This window comes from Acinonyx jubatus, chromosome A1 (genome assembly GCF_027475565.1).
Source record: "Acinonyx jubatus isolate Ajub_Pintada_27869175 chromosome A1, VMU_Ajub_asm_v1.0, whole genome shotgun sequence".
NCBI lineage: Eukaryota > Metazoa > Chordata > Mammalia > Carnivora > Felidae > Acinonyx > Acinonyx jubatus.
In genome coordinates, this window is record NC_069380.1 from 88721561 (window position 1) to 88744335 (window position 22775).

Sequence of the window (22775 nt, forward strand, 5' to 3'; positions counted from 1 at the left end):
TTTTCCCTGGAGACTAAAGTTTCTAAGAGTTAAAAGTCTGCTAAGTGTAGTTAAAACTCAGGTAAACATAACAAAAGCAACTCTGTTATGTGGAAAAGTAGGAGATATAAAAGAAAGATATAAGAAATGGAAATATATTTTTGTTAAAGGTAAAATAAAGTAATTTTGTCTTAAATGAGACTGGATATTTTGAGAAAAATGGGTTGGGACAAAATCTAAGTGCAAAGAAAAGTTGTAAAATGTTCATGAGGGAAAATCTTTAAAAAGGAATTTTATGTGTGGTCAGGATGGACTAAGGTTAAAATAAATGGTTTTTAAAAGTACACAGGGTTAAGATAAAGATTCCTCCTCCTTTGATCCAAAGGCTGGGAAAATGATAACAATACTCTTCGTGCCAGCCTCCAAATCCTCCACATTTGCGTTGTTCCTGTTTGGCAAAAGAATGGATGCCATATAAGGGATGGATAATACATGAAGGGCTTTTACTAAGATACAAGGGAGCCATTTTACTAAACTTATCCCATGGTATGCCATAAATGGGTATCCATGTGACTGAAACATACTTATATGGGTATTACTAAAAAAGACAGGAAAATAGACCTTAACTTTGGCTCTTTAGCCCCCTCCCTCAATGGCCAATGATCAATATGTAAGTTACTGCTGAGCAAAAATAAAATTAGTACATCCTACAACAACCACACACACAAAAAATACATTATTGTTAATGGTGATAAATAAGCAAATAAATAATTTTAACAAAAAGGGTAAAACAACAGGACAACACACCCTTTCAAGTTGTTTTACTTAAGCCTTGGTTAGAATTAACCATTCCTTATAATCCACCAGGCCAAACAGTTGTAAAATGAGCACATGATATGCTCAAAAACATGTTAAAAAACAAAAAGTGGGAGATACCCCTGGTTGTCTGCATTACAACCTCAGCTCCTTCTTGATCTTGCTAGGATTACTCTTAACTTTTTAAATCTCAACACTCAAGGACTAACTGCAGCTGAGTGACATTCTTCAAAATAAGATAAACCCTCTCACCCTATGGTGCCATGCAAAACCCCTGAAGGGGGGCCCTAATGGACTGGGCCCACTAAACTTCTCATCTAGGGTCAAAGATATGCTTCTGTTCTTTCAGATTCTGGACTTCTCTTGTTTGGTGAAGCCTTACCATGGCATCATGGAGACCTCCAGGATATCTTCCAATGAACCAACACTTCCAGAGAATGACTCTGAGTGAGCAGCCACTGGCCCCCTTTTTTCAAGATGGAAGAAGCCTCTTCATGGACTCCTCATCCTGAAGCCACTCCACTAATGCAAGTCCTTGCCCCTGATATAACATGGGGAACCCTTAAATGCATGTCTAACCAAGCCGACATCCTCTTACAACACAACGATATTGCATATACCCCTAATTCACATATGATGGCCATGATTTCTGTCATTAACAAAAATTCAATATGTGTAAGCCTGATTCTACTCCTTTCCCCTCATTTGTCAAGGCCAAGCTCAATATTCATATTGGGTTCATCTCCTTAACCCACCTATACTTGATAGCTTAACACTCCTAGCCTGAGATATTCCTATTAGCAATAATGACAAAGTTCATGGAAGGAGCCAATCTTAACCCACCCTTCCAAACTGAACAAGAGCATTGACTTTATATGCCAAGACCTCAATGGTGGCTTACTTCAGCACCTCCTATGTGTGTTACTAAACTCAACAACTTTTCTGCTTGCCTCAAACTAAAAATCAGCTGGCTTTTGCATGTACAGCCCAAAACCTCTACAAGGCCAGAAAATTTTCCCTTTTTCTCAGCCATAAGCTTTGATATACCTCAAAAAAACAAGCATATTTCATACTCCTAATGTTATAGCTTGCTCTAGTCTCAAATATTCAGACCACCCTTGGAATAATACTCCTTGGACAACCTGTTATGGAGAGACTGAGCATAATCTTCACTAGGGTAATTGGACTATTATTGACAGGGGTCCTAGAGGACATCTTGAAACAAAATATTCAATAAGACCATATCCTTTGGCCAGGCTAGTAGGGAGGATAATTCTTGGAGAAATGGAGCCTTGTCCAGCCCTATAATTTCTGCACATAAGGGGAAATTAAAAGGACCTTGGCTTGAAAAAAAAAAAAAAGCCTTGGCTTGTTAATCTTTAGAAGCTAGGTCTTCCCTTCTTTATTTGTACTATTAGCCACAGAGAAATTTATGTAAAACAACATGCTAACCTAACTTGGGCCTCCCTGTACAATAACCAATTTACACGGACCACTATTTGTGTCCTTTCTCTCTACATTCTCTTTGCTACCTCCACCTTACAGAGCCAACAACTAGAAAATAATTTAATATCTCTACCTCCCAAGGCTGGTTTATGTCCTGCATAAGTAATGATAACAAAAAATTAAAAATAGACCTACCCTATGACCCAGCAATAGCACTGCTAGGAATTTATCCAAGGGATACAGGAGTGCTGATGCATAGGGGCACTTGTACCCCAATGTTTATAGCAGTACTCTCAACAATAGCCAAATTATGGAAAGAGCCTAAATGTCCATCAACTGATGAATGGATAAAGAAATTGTGGTTTATATACACAATGGAATACTACGTGGCAATGAGAAGGAATGAAATATGGCCCTTTGTAGCAACATGGATGGAACTGGAGAGTGTTATGTTAAGTGAAATAAGTCATACAGAGAAAGACAGATACCATATGTTTTCACTCTTATGTGGATCCTGAGAAACTTAACAGAAGACCATGGGGGAGGGGAAGGGAAAAAAAAAGAGGTTAGAGTGGGAGAGAGCCAAAGCATAAGAGACTATTAAAGACTGAGAACAAACTGAGGGTTGATAGGGGGTGGGAGGGAGGGGAAGGGTGGGTGATGGGTATTGAGGAGGGCACCTTTTGGGATGAGCACTGGGTGTTGTATGGAAACCAATTTGACAATAAATTTCATTTTAAAAAATTTTTAAAAATAAGTAATGATAACATCACCCAATTAAATATCTCCTTTTATTAGTACTTACCGCATCTCAACCTGGGTTCCTGTTAATAGCACTGTACATCCATCAGGACTAGGTGCACTTTCCAAGCTTATTCGACACTGGCACTCTGCTGAAGGAAAAAAAAGATTTTTTGGCCTGTTAATCATGGGCATCCTCACAGCAGTAGGTGTTATCACCTCTGCCACTGTAACTGCAGTCAATCTGCATCATACTATCCAAACGTTCCATGTCCTTAATAAATTTATAGTCAACACTACCAAAGAATTTATAAGCCAAACTTCCATTGATAAACAAGCTTTGGCCCACCTCAAAGCTCTTGAGGCTGCAATGGAATTTATTGGGAAAAGACAAGAGTACTTGTTCCTCCACTCTAAACTGCCCTGTGACTCTACCAGCATATCTGCATGACTGGCATTCCTTCTAATCACTCCCAAGCTTTGGATGCTGTCCAGACACACCTTCGAAGTGTCCTGTCTTCCTATCTCTCTGACAATATAAAAGATTTAGATATGACTTTGCGCTAACAGCTACAATATGCAGAGGATCAGCTTAAAAATGAATGGGCTGATTCCTGGGAAATGTGGCGCGACCTAAATCCTTTCTCACTTATGGCTAGCACCCATCTCAAATTCTGGGTAACTTTGGGAAGCAGAATGCTTTTACTGTGTCTCTTTTTATGTCTTTGCAGAATCACCCTCCAAGCCATCCAAAAGCAAAAGAAGGACCAGGAGCTCATCATGACAGTCCTCAAACACGAAACCAAAAAGAAAGAAAGAAAGAAAGAAAGAAAGAAGAAAGAAAGAAAGAAAGAAAGAAAGAAAGAAAGAAAGAAAGAAAGAAAGAAAGGAAGAAAAACAAAAAGGGGGAACTGTGGGGAATAAGCTTACAAACTCCCTGGGCTTACACCAATGGGTTAGCAAGGCATAAAGAATTGAAAGCCATAGGATGCTCACACCCGAGTTTGGGTAATCAAGACAAGGCAACCAAGAATAGGGAGGTGAAAGGCACCCCAGAACAGAAAGGGGGTGCAGAGCCCCCAGAATAGAGAGGGAAGGGCAAAGGCCCAAAAATAGGACGGTGCAAAGGCACCAATATAGAACATAGGTATATGAAATAAGCAAGATTAGATATTCAGGATGGAAGCACCCCCCAATTTAGTACTATAGCAGAAAGCTGCTTTCACAGGAAGAAAGGACCAAGAGAGGTAAACAGGTAAATTGGGCTATGGACCGCTGCACTGCAGGTGAAGCAGCCCAGAGCAGAAATGATTAATGAAAGAAAAGGTGCCTTGTTAACTCTGAGGCTATTTCCCCTACCTGTCTCATCCCCTAGACTAGCTAAGATGAACAGAGGTAGTGCCTTATGTCGCTGTAAACAACCTTCCACCAGACTGCCCGGCATTAGGTATTTGTTTTGTATTAACCCAAACCCCTAACCCTGAATATCTTCAAGACCCCCTTTCCCTCACATCCTCAAGTTAATGTTCACAGATTCATTGTCTCTTTGTTCACGGCCATCACCATGTTTGTAAGCCTTCTGATCCTAATAAAAAAAGGGGCAAGGACTCTTATTCGGGGCTCTTGTCTTTTCCCAGACATTAGCCATCTCTCATGTTCTCATCCTGCATCCTGCTCTCCTGCTAGACAAGAGAGAACTTTAGACCCAGAGTCTACGACAGATTTTTCATTTTTAGTATATAGAAACACAACTACTTTTTGAGTGTACTGTATCCTGAAACTTTGTTGAATTTGTTCATTAGTTGTAAGAGTTTATTAGTGGATTCTTTAGGGCTTTCAACATATAAGATCGTGGCATCTGCAAAGATCATTTTACTTATTTCTTTCCAATTTCCTTTTATTTTTTCTTGTCTGATAGTTCTGGCTAGGATTTCCAGTACTATGTTGAACAGAAGTGGCAAGAGTGGGCACCATTGCCTGTTCTTAGAATAGTTTTCACTCCTCACCATTGTACATGATGTCAGCTGTGGACTTTTCATACAAGGCCTTTATTATGTTGACAGTGTCCTATTCCTAGTTTGTTGAGTGTTTTTATCATGAAAGGGTGAATTTTGTCAAGTTTTTTTCTGCATCAACTGAGATAATGTAGTTTTTGGCTTCTCTAAATTAATGTGGTATATTTACATTGATTTATTTTTGTATGTAGAACCATGCTTATGTCCCAGGAATAAATTCCACTTTGTCATGGTGTATAATCCTTTAAATGTGCTATTGGATTCAGTTTGGTAAGAATTTTGTTGACGTTTTTGCATTACAATTCATCCAGGACATCAATCCATATTTCCTTTTCTTATACTGTCTTTGTCTGGCTTTCATATCAGGGTACTGATGGCCTCATAAAATAATTTTAGGACTGTTCCCTACTCTTCAATTTTTAGTAAGATTTTGCAAATCAGTTTAATTCTTCTTCAACTGTTGGGTAGAATCCTCCTAGAAGCCATCTGGTACTAGGCTTTTCTTTGTTGGGTTGATTACTGATTCAATCTCCTTACTTGTTATAAATTTGTTCAAATATTTTTATTTCTTAATGAATCAATATTTGTGGGTTGTTACTAGAAATTTATCCATTCTTCAAGTTATCCAATTTGCTGGCATATGATTGTTTATAGTATTCAAATTATTTTTTATTTCTATGGCATCAGTTTTAATGTCCCCTTCCCACCTTCTATTCCTGATTTTTTTATTTGAGCCTTACCTCTTTTTTTCTTAATCTCAATAAAGGTTTGTCAGTTTTGTTTATATATTCAAAAAACTCTAAGTTATGAGGAGGGAATAAGATGGCAGTGTGGTAGGGGGACCCTGGGCTAATCTCGAACACAGCTAGATCAACATGAAATCATTTTAACACCTAGGAAATAAATCTGAGGATTAAGAGAACAATATGCAAAATTTGAGGGATAGAACATGGCAGGTTCATGGTGTGGGGAAGGGATTTGGGGGTGAAAAAAAGCCATGGTGGTGCAGAGGAGTGGGAACCCTTTTTGCAGAGAAGAGACAGGTGGGGGAAGAGAGAGCAGCATGTCAGGTTTGTCAAGAAAAACACTCCCCCACAACCATCGACAGGAATCATGAGGAACTGAATATCACAAGTTTTGGCAAACAGTGGGGCTGAAATTCTGAGTTTTTGGAAGTCTGCTGGAATAGATCCACAAGGACAGCGGTGCTCCTGGGGAGGAGGGGAAGCCTGGGAGTGGATTGGGGACAGTGTGATGTGGATATCCCCTGGGTCACACTCGGAGAGAAAGTTCCCCTCCCCTGAGTGCATTTGGAAGAGGGTACATAGCCTCTCCAAGGACAAAAGACCCGGGTGGCACTTTTGAGTGGCTGTTCAACAACAGGGAACAAAGGCATGTACAGAGGGCTGATAAAGTGGTCACAGCTTTTCACTGTGCTCACCATAAATTCCAGGCACCTAAGTGGCTGTGAGATGCCTTTCCTGGGACGGAATAGCCTAGAATAGCACTAAGCCTAGAATAGCACTAGGCTTAGTGCTGCAAGACTCTCCTCCAGAGGTGGGGAGCAGGTCCTCACCTTGCCAAGTCCTTTAATACTTGGAATTTTGAATCCCCGTCACATGCTAGTGACAAAATACTAGAGAGCTGAGGCTCCAGGTGTGTCAATGTCCTGGGCACAGAAGGGTTAATTAAGGACAGGGATCTGACAGAAGTCTGGAACACAGGAGAAAAGACTGTTCACTTGTCTGTGAGGGGTACCTGAACGTGGTGGGTGCCAGTTCCCCCACCCAGAATGGGACAGCAGGGTGACACCACCTTCTCCTGCTCACCAGAATGGATGGACTTCAGTGAGTAACAGAGTGTCCACCCATCCAGGCTGGAGCTGCTTACACCAAGCCCCACCCCACTGCACTCTACAGGATCATCTTTATAAGAGTAGGTCTGACTATGAGCCAGCACAGCAGGCCTATCCCCCAGCATACCAACAAAGAGCCGTCCTCATGCACCAAGTCTACTGATCATAGAGTGCTCCAAAGTGTAAGCTTCAGTTCTTCAGTTCTGGTGGAAATAGGACCAGGCTTATTATTTTTTTTAATCAGATTTACAGTTTCTTTGTTCATTTGTTTTTTTATTTCATTTTCTCGTTTTTTGCAACAGGCTTCTTTTTCTCCCCTTCCCTCTTTCTTCTTCTTTTTTGTGTTCTTTTTCTTTGGAATTAGGTGCATAGTTTTTGTTTGTATATTTGGGGGTTTTTTTGTTGTTGTTTCTTCACCTTTTCTTTCTTGGATAAGGCTTTTTTTTTTTTTTAATCAGGCTTATTTTAACAAATAAATCAAACCACACCTAAAGATCCAAACACTCCTCACTGTATGCAAGGAGGAACTCTGTAGAGTACTGACTGGGGCAAAGAGCAGCCAAATCACAGGACAGAGTGCACACAGCATACACTAGAAAACTCTGAGGTGCCAGGCCCTTGATGGTGTATGATTCCTTCTTCATATGGCATTACACTCAGGAGCAGGAAATATAACAAGCTTTCATAACATGCAAAATACAGGCACCTAGACAAAATGACAAGACAGAGGAATTCTACACCAAGGAAAGATCAAGAAGAAACCACAGCCAGGGATTTGCTCAAAACAGATATAAGTAATATATCTCAACAAGAATTTAGAATAATAGTCATAAGAATACTAGCTGGGCTTGAAAGAAACATAGAAGACTCCAAGGAAATCCTTGTTGCAGAGATAAAAGACCTAAAAACTAGTCAAACTGAAATAAAAAATTCTATAACTGAATGTATAAAATATAAAAACTGGATGTAATCACAATAAGGATGGAAGAAGTATGAGGGTTGAATAGGTGATATTGAAAATAAAACTATAAAAAATAATGAAGCTGAAAAGGAGAGGAAAATAAAACTATTAGATCATGAATACAGACGTAGATAAATCAGCGATTCTATGAATCACAGTAATATCTGTATCATAGTAGTCCCAAAAGAAGAGTGGGGAAAAGGAACAGAAGCTTTCTTTGAACAAATTATAACTGAGAACTTCCCTAATCTGAGGAAGTAAACAGGCATTCAGTCTGAGAGGCACGGAGAACTCCCCTCAAAATCAACAAAAACAGGTCAACACCAAAACGTATCATAGTGAAACTTGCAAAATACAAATTTAAAAAGAGAGTTCTGAAAGCACCTACGGATGAAAGGCCCTTAACCTACAATGGTAGATACATAAGGTTAGCAGTAGACCTGTCCACAGACCTTGGCAGGCCAAAAGGGAGTGTCATGATATATTTAACAGGCTAAATGGGAAAAACATGCAGCCAAAAATTCTTTATCCAGCGAGGCTGTCATTCAGAATAGAAAGAGAGATAGAGTTTCCAAGACAAGCAAAAACCAAATGAGTTCATGAACACTAAGCCAGCTCCACAAGAAACAGTGAGAACAAAAGAGAGACCAAAAGCAACAAAGACTAGAAAAGAACAAAAACAATCTAAAAGAATTCAACTTTACAGATAATACAATGGCACTAAATTCATATCTGTCAATAATTATTCTGAATGTAAATAGACTAACTGCTCCAATCAAAAGACATCAGGTATCATAATGGATAAAAAAAAAAAAAAGATCCATTTATATCCTGCTTACAAGAGCTGATTTTAGACCCAAAGACACCCCCAGGTTGAAAGTGGGGGGATGGAGAACTATCTATCATGCTAATGGACATCAAAAGAAAGCTGGAGTAGCCATACATATATCAGACAAACCAGATTTTAAAACAAAGATTGTAATAAGAGATGAAGAAGAGCATTATATCATAATAGTATGGGACATTAACACCCCACTTACAACAATGGACAGATCACCTAAGCAGAAAATCAACAAGGAAACAATGGCTTTGAATGACACAATGGACCAGATTGACTTGACATATATATTCAGAGCATTTCAACCTAAAGCAGCAGAATACACATTCTTCTTGAGTGCACATGGAACATTCTCCAGAATAGATCACATACTGGGTCACAAATGAAGCCTCAACCAGTAGAAAAATATTGCAATGATACCATGCATATTTTCAGACCACAACACTATGAAACTTGAAGTCAATCACAAGAAAGAATTTGGAGGGATCACCAATGCATGGAGATTAAACAACATCTTACTAAAGAATGAATGGGCTAAACAGGAAATTGAAGAAGAAATTTAAAAATACACAGAAGCTGATGAAAATAAAAGCAGAACAGTCCAAAACCTTTGGTATGCAGCAAAGGCAGTCATAAGAAGAAAGTATATAGTAATTCAGGCCTTCCTAAAGATGGAAGAAAAGTCTCCAATACACAACCTAACCTGACACCTAAACAAGCTGGACAAAGAACAGCAAATAAAGCCAAAACCAGTAGATGAATGAAGATAATAAAGATTAGAGCAGAAACAAATGATGTCGAAATAAAAAAAAATCCAGAACAGATTAACAAGTCTAGGAGCTGGTTCTTTGAAAGAATTAACAAAATTGATAAACCCTTAGCTAGAATTATCAAAAAGAAAAAGGAAAAGACCCAAATAGAAAAAATCACAAATGAAAAAGGAGAGATCACAACCAACACCACAGAATTACAATTATAGGAAACTATTATGAGCAATTATATGCCAACAAGTTGGGCAACCTGGAAGAAATGAATAAATTCCTAGAACCCTATAACTACCAAAACTGAAACAGGAAGAAACAGAAAAGTTAGAGAGACCCACAACCAGTAAAGAATCAGTAATCAAAATTCTCCCAACAAACAAGAGTCCAGAGCTAGATGGCTTCCCAGGGGAATGCTACTAAATATTTGAAGAAGAATTAATAGTTATTCTTTTGAAATGTGTTCCAAAAACAAACAAACAAACAAACAAAAGAAGAAGAAATGAAAGGAAAACTCCAAACTCATTCTGCAAGATCAGCATTACCTTGATTCCAAAACCAAAGACCCCACTAAAAAGGAGATTGCAGACCAACTTCCCACTAAAAAGGAGATTGCAGACCAATTCTCAACAAGATACTAGCAAATTGAATTCAACAGTACATTAAAAGAATTAGTCACCACAATTAAGTGGGATTTATTTCTTGGATGCAGGGGTGCACAACTCTGTGAATATACGAAAATATTGTACACTTTAAAAGGGTGACTTTTATGGTATGTGAATTACATCTCAATAAAGTTGTTTTTTTTTTTAAATCACACCCCCTTTAAAAAAAAGTATATGAAAAATCAGACTTCATCATACTCTAGCTTGCCAGTTTCATGGATTCTGGTAGAAGACCCCAGACTCCAGGGCCATAGAAAAGATATTTTATTACTCATGACACAACAGACAACATGAGCTTCCTGCTCATGGTTCCCCCTATGCCCCAAGTGACATGGAGGATGGGATCAGGTGGATAGGTCACAATGGGTTTGTGTCACAGCTGAGAATCTCCAAGCCTAGAAAATCCCCAATCTTTTTACAGGGTCTACAAGCGAACCTACCCACACTTTGTCCTGGAGGAAGATATTCTCTATTATCCTGGAAACCAAACAAATCTTCTTTCTGCTCCAGAGGAAGACACTCTGCAAAGCTGCTTGGTTTTTTTTGTTGTTGTTTTTATTTTTTTTAATGTTTATTTTTGAGAGAGAGAAACAGAGTGTGAGCAGGGGAGGGGCAGAGAGAGAGGGAGACACAGAAACCAAAGCAGCCTCCAGGTTCTGAGCTGTCAGCACAGAGCCCAATGCAGGCCTCAAACCCACGTACTGTCAGATGATGACCTGAGCCGAAGTTGGATGCTTAACCAACTGAGCCACGCAGGCACCTCTGCGGAAGCTGCTTGTTAAACAAACCTTGAAAAGCTCATCCAAATGGAAAGACAAGAGCCTCCAGGAGACCTGTCTCCCACACCACATGTCTCCACATGTCTCTGCATTATTGGGTTCTATAACAAATATACAAATGTGACTCTGGACTCATTTTTCTCAGGAGTTCAATTTCTTGGAGGAAACAAAGGCTGAGTTTGAGTCCTCTATGCTAGTCCTGATGTCCTCTGTCCTCACAGACAAATAAATGAATTGTACACTTACAGTTCTGTAAAGAACTCATGTTGTAACAAATGACCCAGAGAGAAAAATCAGACCACAGTTTGACTATCTCCTTGACAAGAAAAACCCCATTTTTCTACTGCTTCCCATGCCATGTTCACATCCACAGGGCATGTAGAGGGCCAGGAAACTGATACTGAAGCATCTCTATCCTGCAGTGTGGGTAGTGATGACCAAATTGTCCTCTGTATATCCTAAGATGTGACTTCTAAATAAAGCCCCATCCATCCACACTGCATGCAGACTGTTTCTCCCCTGAGCACATTCTATGTCTGACAAAGACTTGCTTCCACCTAGAAAAAAATTTTTTAAATTTTTTAATGTTTATTTTTGAGGGAGAGAGACAGAGTGCAAATGGGGGAGGGGCAGAGAGAGAGGGACACAAAATTTGAAGCAGGCTCCAAGCTGTCAGCACCAAACCCGATGCAGGGCTTAAACTCAAGAACTATGAGGTCATGACCTGAGCCGAAGTCAGATGCTTAACCAACTGAGCCACCCAGGCGCCCTAAGACTTGCTTCCGTCTAAAGCCTCCGCAACACTCCCACTAGTGTTTCCTCTGATGTGTGACGAGATTTGACTTCAGGCTGAAGCCTCACCCACACTTCTTAGACACAAAGGGCTTCTCTCCTAAGTGTCTGCTGGTGTCTGAAAGGGCCACCTTTCAGCTAAAACTTTTCACTCATTCCCTACACACAAAGGGCCACTGCTCTTTCCCAGAGTGTGTTCTCTGGTGTCTGAAGAGACCTCCCCCCTTTAGAGCTGAAGCCCACATACCCTGCACACAAAGCGTTTCTCTCCCAAGTGTGTTCCCTGAGGTCTGACCAGGGCTGACTTACAGCTGAAGCCACACCCACACTCCGTGCACAGAAGGCACAGCACAGCCACATGTGTGTACTGGTGCCTGAGGACCCCGAACCTCAGCCAGAAGTCCTGTCCATACTCCCTGCACAGAAAGGACTTCTGCTTCAAGTGTACTCTGTGGTGTTTCACAAGGATCGACAGCTGTCTAAAGCCATGCTCACACCTCTACACACAGAAGACTTCTACCCTGAATGCATCCTTGGATGTGCTATGAGGGTCAACTTCTCAGTAAAAATCCATCTATACTCACAGCACAGAAAACACTTCTCCCCTAAGTGTGACCTCTGATTTCTGCAAAGATTTGACTTCCAACTGCAGCTTCACCCACACTCAAGGCACACGCAGGGCCGCTCCCTCACATGCATCCCCTGGGGTCTCCAGAGGGATGACTCGTTGCCAAAGCCTGCCCATAAGGGCCTCTCCTCTGAGTGTGCCCCATACAAGGGAGGTTTAACTGCTGGCTAAGATCCCTCTCACACTCTGCCCAACTGACTGGTCCACATCCTGAAAAGTCTACCCCCTTCAGCCCTCTGTCTCCTCAGGGATTGCCCTCTTTACCAGGCTGGGCTCTGTGCCTGCCACTCTGCTTATCTAGTTCCTTCCCTAAGGTGTAGAGGCTGTCCCAGGGCTGGGCTGCAAAGTGCTGCTAGGACCCTCTGCTTTTACTTGTCCTCCATAACAAGGACTCGGTGTCTTCTGTCTCATGTGCTTCTGCTTGGCCACTCTAGCGGGTTTGTGCAGAAAGTTGTTGTTCTTGTGTCTTTGGATCCTCTTGGCAAATATCCCCTGGCTGAAGGTGGTTTCCTGCACCCAAGACTGGGACGATCCTAGGGGGATGGCTGAGCCAAACATTTTGGCTGAGGAAAGGTTGACTGCAGAAAGCCAGAGGGCAATCAACACATAAATGGATTTCTGGCTTGGTTCTGCTCAAGAGAAAGCAGTTTTTGTCAGAGCGGTCCTAGATGAAGCAGCCACTCCTCCGATCTGAAGACTTGCTCCTCCAAAACACATGTGGCAGGTTTCCAACAAAAGCTCTGTATCCCACCAATAAATCCTCTACAAAAATGATTTTTCTTTTCTCTTTTACCCATAACTGAAACCCAGAAAATTCATACCAGTAGAGTTTCTAAGTGTTAGTCAGACTGGGAATCTTTCACGTAAGCAGCAGAAGCCATTCTATAAATAGCTGTAATTATAGTCAGCCTTTTTGCCCTGCTACACTTATTTTATGATATAAATATCTGACACACTGTTTTCTCCTATTGAAGATAACAAACCATAGGTGGAAATGTCCACAGGGAACTTCCTTATAAAAACAGTGACTGAGTGGCACAAAAGTTGCTTGGTCTGGAGGGACAATCTCCCCTCAAATATAATGTGTAAACTAAATCTGAATTGAAGTGTCCAGCCTCAAAACAATGTGAGGACCACTAAGGACATGTGGACATTCAAAAGACAGAGATGGTCCAGGGCCTGATTACTGAAAGGATTTGACTTCAGATGCCCACAGCAATTCTAAGACTCTTCTCCAATTTGTTACAAATCAAAAATTAAAAATCCAGCATTCCAGACTAGAACCTGGTCATAATGCGTGCCAATTCATATTGGATGAATAGGGGTTTCTGTTCTGTTTATTGCTTTTGCTTTTAAGTTTTTATTTAAATTCCAGTTAATGTACAGTGTTTCAGATGTACAATATAGTGATTCAATACTTACATACAACACCCAGTGCTCATCACAAGTACCCTCTTTAATGCCCGTCACCTATTTCACCCATCCTGCCATGGCTCTCTACTTTGGTAACCATCACATTGTTCTCTACAATTAAGAGGGGGCACCTGGGGGGCTTAGTGAGTTAAGCATCTTACTTCAGCTCAGGTCGCGATCTCACAGTCCATGAGTTTGAGCCCCACATCAGACTCTGTGCTGACAGCTCAGATTCTGTGTCTTCAGATTCTGTCTTCAGATTCTGTGTCTCCCTCTCTCTCTGCCCCTCCCCCACTCACACTCTGTCTCTCTCTCTCTCTTTCTGTCTCTCTCTCTCTCTCAAAAATAAATAAAACATTTAAAAAGTTAAAAAAAAGAAGTTAACACTCTGAATACTTACTATATACCAAAGACTGTTCGGTCACTGTACGTGGCTTGCCTCATTCAGTTCTCTGAACAGTCCTATTTACCATCCACTCTTTACAGATAAAGAAACCAAGCACAGTTAAAGTCATGTATCTTGCTCAAATTAGTTTAGCTAAAAAGTGGCTGAGCTCTGTAAAAGGCCATGCACTTGACCTGTCAACCTGTGAGCCAGTCCTTAAGTAAGGTTGGGGGTTTGGATACAAGGTTGGCCATGCATGAGTTGATAAGTGTAGGGTCTGGGAGGTAGATTCATAAGGAGACCTTGTATTATTTTCTCTACTAAAGTGAATGTTTGAATGTTTTCCATAATATAAGGTTAAAAATAAAGGTTCCAATGCCTGAAGTCCACCAGTGATGCCTGTATTTGTAAATCAGGTGCCATCTAACAGCCACCAGGGGCTGTGACAAAGAGGCCTGGACCCAGGGGCCACCACCCTACCTCCCCCACCCAGCCACCACCAACCTCACAGTCCTAACCCTGGGAGTGGCCAGTTAATTAAGAGCCACTGTCTAAAGCAGAACCAGGCAACCAACTGGTCATCCAGATTTCCAGCCAAACCCAAAGATGTTTGAACCATGCCAATATCCCCCACCAGCAACAAACCATGGGACAGCAAGCCTGGAGAAAGAGAAGTTGCCCTGATCACCCAAAAACACGCGTATAAAGGGACCTACTCCCACCCCAACCCATTCGCACCTGGGAATATTCAGCAGTTTCCTCTAAGCCAAACTTTGTTCCACTCTCCAAAATCCCCTTTGTTCCAATCCCAAAATCTCCATGACCAAACAGCACCCCTTTCCCAGTGCGACGGGCCCAGCCAGCTTCTGCCAAACACCTTGACATCAGTCAGGTTAGAGCTCCACTACCACCACACCGCCCAGGTTTCACGCACCTCCCCTCCCACAGGAATCACAGCGCCCCTAACCACCACCAGGGGCTGTTTGCTCCCAAACCAAGACTATGTCAACACCACAAAACCCCTAAGGTCTTCCAACTTAAGCCCCAAATACCACGTGAAGAGAGAACTAGAGATGTGCCACCACTGCCACCAGTACAGTGGCCTAGAACGGTCCCGCACGCCACCCGGCCTCAAAAGAAAAGCGTGGCTCCGCAATCCTGGGGCCCCTGCCGGGGCCTGAGACGTGCCCTGCAAACCTAGGATTCACCGCCGAGCCTCACATCACCCCTTATTCGTTCCTCTAATTCACTCCTCAAATTCATTCCTCCAGCTGCGAGTTGTTTACCCACTCACACCCACAAATAAAAAGAACAATTTGGGAAAGCAACCCTAAGCCTTGCCAGAGACCCAACCCTAGCCACTCCCAACTATCTTCCCCTTCCCCCAGACTCACTCCCGCCACACGGCCAAAGGCTGGGTGGGCCAGCACCCATCACTGCCCTGCTTGCCAAGGGACCAGGACCACAGTACCCAGAATCCTTTGAGCACAGGGATTGCCGCCGGCGCCGCGGAAAAGACAAAGCCACGCCTCCTGAACCACAGCCACTGGTGGCTCATCAGCTGTTTTCTCTAAACACGGCCGGCGTAGGCTCTCAGTGAAGCTCCGCCTCTTCTTGCCTCTTCTCGGCACAGACTACACTCCCCAGGGGCCCTTGCGGTCGCTTCCATCTGCCAGCCTTTGGGCGGACGTGTCCAGCGCGCCTGCGCAGGCGCCTTCTCCAACAAGGCGATGGGCTTGGTAAAATTTGTTCCAGGTTACCTCGGGGTGGGTCTTGAACCTCCCAATTAGCCCCATGGGCTGCCACGTTACTTCCGGAAACTGAGGTTGGAAAAGATAAAGCTGCATCGTCGAGGTCAGCCATTACAAGGTAGACCCAGGACGAAGAGCCCACTCTTGGCGCGCGAAGTGTTTTTTCGAAGGACCCACTGTTGGTGCCACTCAACCCAGCTTCTGGGAGCGGGGACTCACTCTCCCTGAGAAGTGGACTATGCTGGTGCCCTCCGCCACCCTCCCCAATTCCGAAGCTGGAGACTGGTCCTCTCTTCAGTGCTTGGGAGGGTGATCCATGCAAGTACCCCACGTCTGCCTTCTCTCGGGGAAACCCGGATAATGGCCATAAGGGCCTCTGAGGGCCAGCTTCCCTGAAATAACTTCCTGTCGTGCCTATCTCGCAATAGGCCCTTTGCCGCCTCTTAGCCTGGAGGCAGGGTTATTGGTACTGGACAAAGAGAGCCCCTAAAGGGATAACCACCCGGAGTCGACTCAGAACGGCCTCTAGTCCCTGCGGTCTCTCAGCCAGTTATCCACTCTGATAATCCACCGGTCAGGGAATGAAGCGGGGCCTGAGCCCGGCCCTCTGAGAGGAGACCCAACACTGCAGAATGGGGTGAGGTAGAATATGTAGGGAAGAGAGCCTGGGGACAGAGGCGAGAATGGGAGGAGTCTGGAGGCTGGAACGAGGGCAGGCAAGTCAGACCATCTGTGGTTCCAACCGTATTGCGTCCAGCATTAGCAGAACCCCAGCTATTTGATGCCCCCCATGATCTCCGCCATGCTGCCCATCTCAGAGCTCGCTGGCACCCCCTCACCCGGCCCTTTCCAGCTCGCGCACCTGGCGGCCTCGGACTCAGACCCAGGCAGGACCCCAGGGAGACTTCATTTCTTCCAGGACCAGTGCACAGCAGAGTGGAGCCGAGGTCGGGCAGCTGCGGGAAAGGGGGGGTGGGGGCGTGATCGCTCCACTCAGATCCTGCTGCCCTCTTTCCATACTGAAGAGGTCCGAGTGCAGACCCCCAACCCTTTGGTTGCCCCTCATAACCTCCTGATAACAGAGCCTCATCTGCACCCTTGACTGGACCCACTTGAGGCCCTGTAGACAGAGCTCCTGGAGCGCTGCCCTGCACACGACCCCTGGGGGCGCCCCCCAGAGCTGGCGGGTGGGGTACTGGGGTTCTTTCCTGAGACTTGCCCTAGGTACTCTAGGGACTGTGAGCGGAAGGCGCGGACATGTCCCCTTTGCAGGCTCAGGGTCTCCGCCTGAGATGTAACTGACCAGAGATGTAACTGACCAGGGTTGAAAAAAAACGACTTAAGAAACCAGAGTCTCCGCCTGTGGGTATTAATGATGTTTACTTATTCTCTGTAAACCCTGCTTGGAACTTTTCAGTCCTGGCTCAGAAAGGCAGCTGGAGAGTGTACAACCGCAGGACATTGACAGGGGAACAGCGCCCCCTTGTGGTTAATGTTTGGTGACTTCGAAGATAATGAGAAAACCTCGCAAAATGGTGAAACTCGTAATTGTAGAATCACAGAAACAGCTGGGTTTATGAGTAGTGTAGGAACAAAATAGAACAATGGAACATTGTTTCTCCTACCAGACTTGGAAGTGTTACAAAAATAGATAACACCCATCATAAATTGCCAGATGGGAGATTAAAAATGAGATGCTCTCCCTGGGAACCTTTTGGAACAAGGAATCAAAAAGCTTAGAAGTGCAACCACTTTGATCTAGCTATTCCTTTTTTAGGGATTAATCCTTAAATTTCTGACAAGCAGGAAAGGGGGTAGTAAAGGATCACACAGAATCATTGGTTATCATAGCAAAATTAAGAAAAACATGCAATTGTTTAAACGCATTAAATAAGATCCGTGTAATGGACCACTATGCAATTATTTAAAATGGTGCTGTGAGTATTTTGTCATTGAAACGGCTACAAACATTGAAATGGCTAAATTAACTGGAAACAGGGTTTAAAAGAATACATACAGTTTGTAACAGGCGAGGTCCTTCAGAGCAGATGATGGAGAGACCATGGATAGGAGGGGAAGCAATTAGGGATAAACGTCTATGAAAGCAAGCAAGCAAAAATGGGCTTGGGTAGAGGGAAAAGTCAAACCATAATGCAGGGCTAACAAAACCTCAGCCAGCTGACAGGGACTCCAGAACAAGCAGGATCCATCAGAATTAGCTGGGTCAACACCAGGTGACCAGATCTTTATACCCATACCTCTCCCAGGCACAGGAAGGTGCTGCCAGGGAAGAGCCTGACCTCAGGAGGCATCTGCAGCCGAAGCCAACTGCTGAAACTCATAACCTGGGGCTGTCCACTAAACAAACTCCTCCCAGGTGAGTGACAAGTCCTCCTTGATAGGTAGTAGACATCTCTGCATGCACCACACCATATATCTTTGTATATATGATATATATGTGTTTTCAGAAAATAAATGACACCTGTCTACACCCATGGGGAAAAAAATCTGACGAAAAATAAACTGTTTTTGTAGAACAACTGCCAAAAAGTGAAGAGCCCTGGTGGTGGTTAATTTCATGTGTCACTTCACCTGGCCATGGGGTGCCCACATTAAACATTGTTTCTGCATGTGTCTGGGAACATGTGTGTTTCTGGATTAGATTTACATTGGAATCAGCAGACTCAGTGAAGTAGATTGCCCTCCCCCATGTGGGTGGGTATCATACAATCCCTTCAGGGCCTTGCTGGAGCAAAAAGCAAAGGAAGGAGGAATTCACCCCTTTTCTACCACATTGCTTGCGCTAAGGCATGTATCTTCTGCCCTCAGGGCTCCTGGTTCACAGACCTTCAGACCTAGACTGGAATCTGCACCATTGGCTTCCTTGGTTCTCAGGCCTTGAGAGTCCAACTAAATTACACCACCAGCTTTCCTGGGTCTCCAGTTTGCAGATGGCAGATCTTGGGATTCTGCAAACTCCATAATTAAGTAAGCATCTGACTCTTGATTTGGCTCAGGTCATAATCTCATGGTTTGTGAGTTTGAGCCCCAGGTCAGGCTCTACGCACTGACATCACAGACTCAGCTTGGGATTCTCTCTCTCTCCCTTTCTCTGCCTCTCCCCAACTCACGTTCTCTCTGTCTCTCTCAAAATAAACTAAAAAAAAACCCACAAATTTGTTACCACACAATCTGGAGGTCAGCAGTCTTAGACTTGTCTTACAAAACTAAAATCAGTTGTCAGCAGGGCTGTGTTCCTTCTGAAAGATCTAAAGGAAAACCCATTCTGTTTCCTTTTCCAGCTTCAAGAGGCTATCTGAATTCCTCCACTCTTGGCTCCTTGCACCTTTGAAGCCCAACACCTGCATCACCCCAACATCTGCTTCCAGTGTCATCCAGTGACTTCTCCTTCTCTGACTCTGACCTCACTCTCCTGCCTCCCTCTTCTTCCTGTTGGGACTCTTTATATGTTTATTTATTGTTGAGAGAGAGTGTGTGCAAGCAGGGGAGGGGCAGAGGGAGAGAGGGAGACAGAATCCCAAGCAGACTCCACACTGTCAGCACAGAGCTGGATGCGGGACTCGAACCCACCAATGGCGAGATCATGACCTGAACCAAAATCAAGAGTCAGTCACTTAACTGACTGAGCCACCCAGGGGCCCCAGGACAAACCAAATTTTAAACACAAAAGCCATTTATTAACCATGTAATAAATTTTTAAACTCATAAAAAGCATGAGAGGCAAAAATATGATAACATGAGAAGAAAAGATAGACTGGGGAAAATGGGTATGTGTGTATGTCAGGTACGTGGATAATATCAATAATATACAGCATACGGATCTTTCAAATTGAAAACAAAAGAGAAAAGCAGTCAAAGCATCTGGGTATCCTATTCACAGAGGAACTCAACAAAATAACAAGCACATATCTGAAAATGACTTTCCTACTAGTGGAGAAATGCAAGTTGAAATTAGGATAAAATGATGAGACATCACCTTACTTAGGCCTATCAAACTGATACAAAATGAAAAAGCATAAAGACCCATATGGCAAGTGGTGTGCAATCAAGTGTACTCTCCCACATTGAAGGTGCAATTGTAAAATGGAAAGCAATCTGGAAGTAGAAATTAACACTTAAAATATAGAAAATAACGTGCTCAACCATCACACTCCTAGAAAGCTATTCCATAGTAGTCATAGGTAAGGAGTACACACAAGGATATTTCTTCAACACTGGCCACTGAGATGCCAAAGAATGGAAAGGGAGGGAGAGGGGAGGGAAAGAATACAGGTAGGATAGATATTATTTCTTCTTTAAATGAAACTACTTGAATCTGGAAATTTTGTGAAGATGTTTATAATTATAAATGTAATATCTTCAGTAGATTGTAGAACTATATGGACTTTTCTTTTTTCCCTTGTGTCAGTTTGGGGGGGGGGGGTTGAAGTTGGTTGTTTTTTTTGTTTTGTTTTGTTTTGTTTTGTTTTTTAAGAGAGCTCACAAGCATGGGAAAGGGACAGAGAGAGAAGGAGACCATCTCAAGTAGGCTCCACACCCAGATCAGAGCCCAGGGCTTGATCTCATATCCCTGAGATCATGACCTGAGCCAAAATCAAAAGTTGGATACACCCAGGCCTCCCTTGTCAATTTTGATCTAGACAGCACCTTGGCGCATTTATTGATACATTCCAAGTAAGAGTTGTAATTTTATTGGTTTTTTTCTCTCTATCCTTCATCTCTATTTCTTTTAATTTCTACTTTAATCTTTATAATTTCTTTTCTTTTACTTGCTTGGCATTTAATTTGCCTTCTTTTGCTAACTTCCTAAGGTGGGAGCTTTGATCATTTCTTTTTTCCCAATATAAGCACTTTAAGTTATAAATTTCCCTCAATGCTTTAACCACATTCCACAAATTTCAATATGTTATGTTTTCATTGGGTCTAAACTATTTTCTCATTTACCCTGTGATTTCTTCCTCAACCCATGGGTTATTTTCTAGTGAGTTTTGCAATTTCCAAATGTTCTTTGCTTTTCTTGGATTTTTTTGTAGGATTTCAATTGCTTGGAGTCTCTTAAGACTTGTTTATGGCCTGCCATATGGTCTGTATTACTGAATGACACATATGCGCTTGAAAAAAATGTGTATTCTGCAGTCCTTGAAGATATTGTTGTAGAAATGAATGTGAATTCAGGTAATGGATGCTGTCACTGTGACCTACCATATCCTTCATAGTTTTGTACCTTGTTCTACTGTTTAAAGTCTGCAATTATAATTGTGAATTTATTTATTTCTCCCTTAATTTTTCAGATTTTTATGTATTTTAAAGCTCTATGATTATATGTATATATATTTAAAACTGTTATATCTTCCTAATGAACTGACTCATTATTATGGAGAGTCCCTCTTTGTCTCTAGGAAAACTCTTGGCTATAAATCTACTTTGTTTTAACTACACCCTGACCTTTTTTCTCTCTCAGTGGGTCTCTGCCTCTGTTTCTATCTCTCTCATTCACTTTTCTTGCATTTTGTTTTTACACTTCGCAATTATAATAATTAAGAATTAATCAGAAATTAATGGGCACCTGGGTGGCTCAGTTCATTATTAAGCGTCCAACTTTGGCTTCAGTCATGATCTCATGGTTCATGGGTTTGAGCCCCACGTTGGGCTCTCTGCTATCACCACAAAGCCGTCTTTGGATCCTCTGTCCACTTCCCTCTCTGCATCTCCTGTACTCGTGCTCTCTCTCTCTCTCTCTCTCTAAAATAATAAACATTTTCCAAAACCAGAGACTCCACTAAAAAGAACTATAGACCGATTTCCCTGATGAACATGGATGCAAAAATCCTCAACAAGATATTAGCCAACTGGATCCAACAATACATTAGAAAAATTATTCACCATGACCAAGTCTGATTTATACCTGGGATGCAGGGCTGGTTCAATATCTGAAATACAATCAATGTGATTCATCACATCAATAAAAGAAAGGACAAGAACCACTTGATCCTCTCAATAGATGCAGAGAAAGCATTTAACAAAATACAGCATCCTTTCTTGATAAAAACTTTCAAGAAAGTAGGGATAGAAGGATCATATCTCAAGATCATAAAAGCGATATATGAAAGACCCAACGCTAATATCATCCTCAATGGGGAAAAACTGAGAGCTTTCCCCTTAAGGTCAGGAACAAGACAGGGATGTCCACTCTCGCCACTGTTATTCAACATAGTATTGGAAGTCTTAGCCTCAGCAATCAGACAACACAAAAAAATAAAAGGCATCCAAATCGGCCAGAAGGAGGTCAAACTTTCACTCTTCACAGATGACATGATAATCAATATGATAAACCCAAAAGATTCCACCAAAAACTTGGGAATGCAAGCTGGTGAAGCCACTCTGGAAAACAGTATGGAGGTTCCTCAAAAAACTAAAAATAGAACTACCCTACGACCCAGCAATTGCACTACTGGGCATTTAGCTATGGGATACAGGTATGCTGTTTCAAAGGGACACATGCACCCCAATGTTTATAGCAGCACTATCAACAATAGCCAAAGTATGGAAAGAGCCCAAATGTCCATTGATGGATGAATGGATAAAGAAAATGTGTGTGTTCTCAACAATAGCCAAATTATGGAAAGAGCCTAAATGTCCATCAACTGATGAATGGATAAAGAAATTGTGGTTTATATACACAATGGAGTACTACATGGCAATGAGAAAGAATGAAATATGGCCCTTTGTAGCAACGTGGATGGAACTGGAGAGTGTGATGCTAAGTGAAATAAGCCATACAGAGAAAGACAGATACCATATGGTTTCACTCTTAGGTGGATCCTGAGAAACTTAACAGAAACCCATGGAGGAGGGGAAGGAAAAAAAAAAAAAGAGGTTAGAGTGGGAGAGAGCCAAAGCATAAGAGACTCTTAAAAACTGAGAACAAA

General features: G+C 42.5%; 1 long non-coding RNA gene across 3 annotated transcripts in view; it reads right to left on the bottom strand.

Moving 5' to 3' along the window:
* Positions 1 to 15717, bottom strand: part of LOC106969971 (uncharacterized) — a 67913-nt gene extending 52196 nt beyond the window's left edge. Inside the window, exons 1-3 of one of the 3 annotated variants that reach the window (XR_008297112.1) lie at positions 15469 to 15716; positions 3047 to 3131; positions 1178 to 1336 (exon numbers count right to left, since the gene is read on the bottom strand). This is a non-coding gene — a long non-coding RNA (uncharacterized LOC106969971). Of the gene's footprint in view, positions 1 to 1177; positions 1337 to 3046; positions 3135 to 15468 lie in introns of all 3 variants that reach the window. The other 2 variants (XR_008297111.1, XR_008297113.1) reach the window with 2 other exon arrangements.
* Positions 15718 to 22775: the final 7058 nt, after the last annotated feature.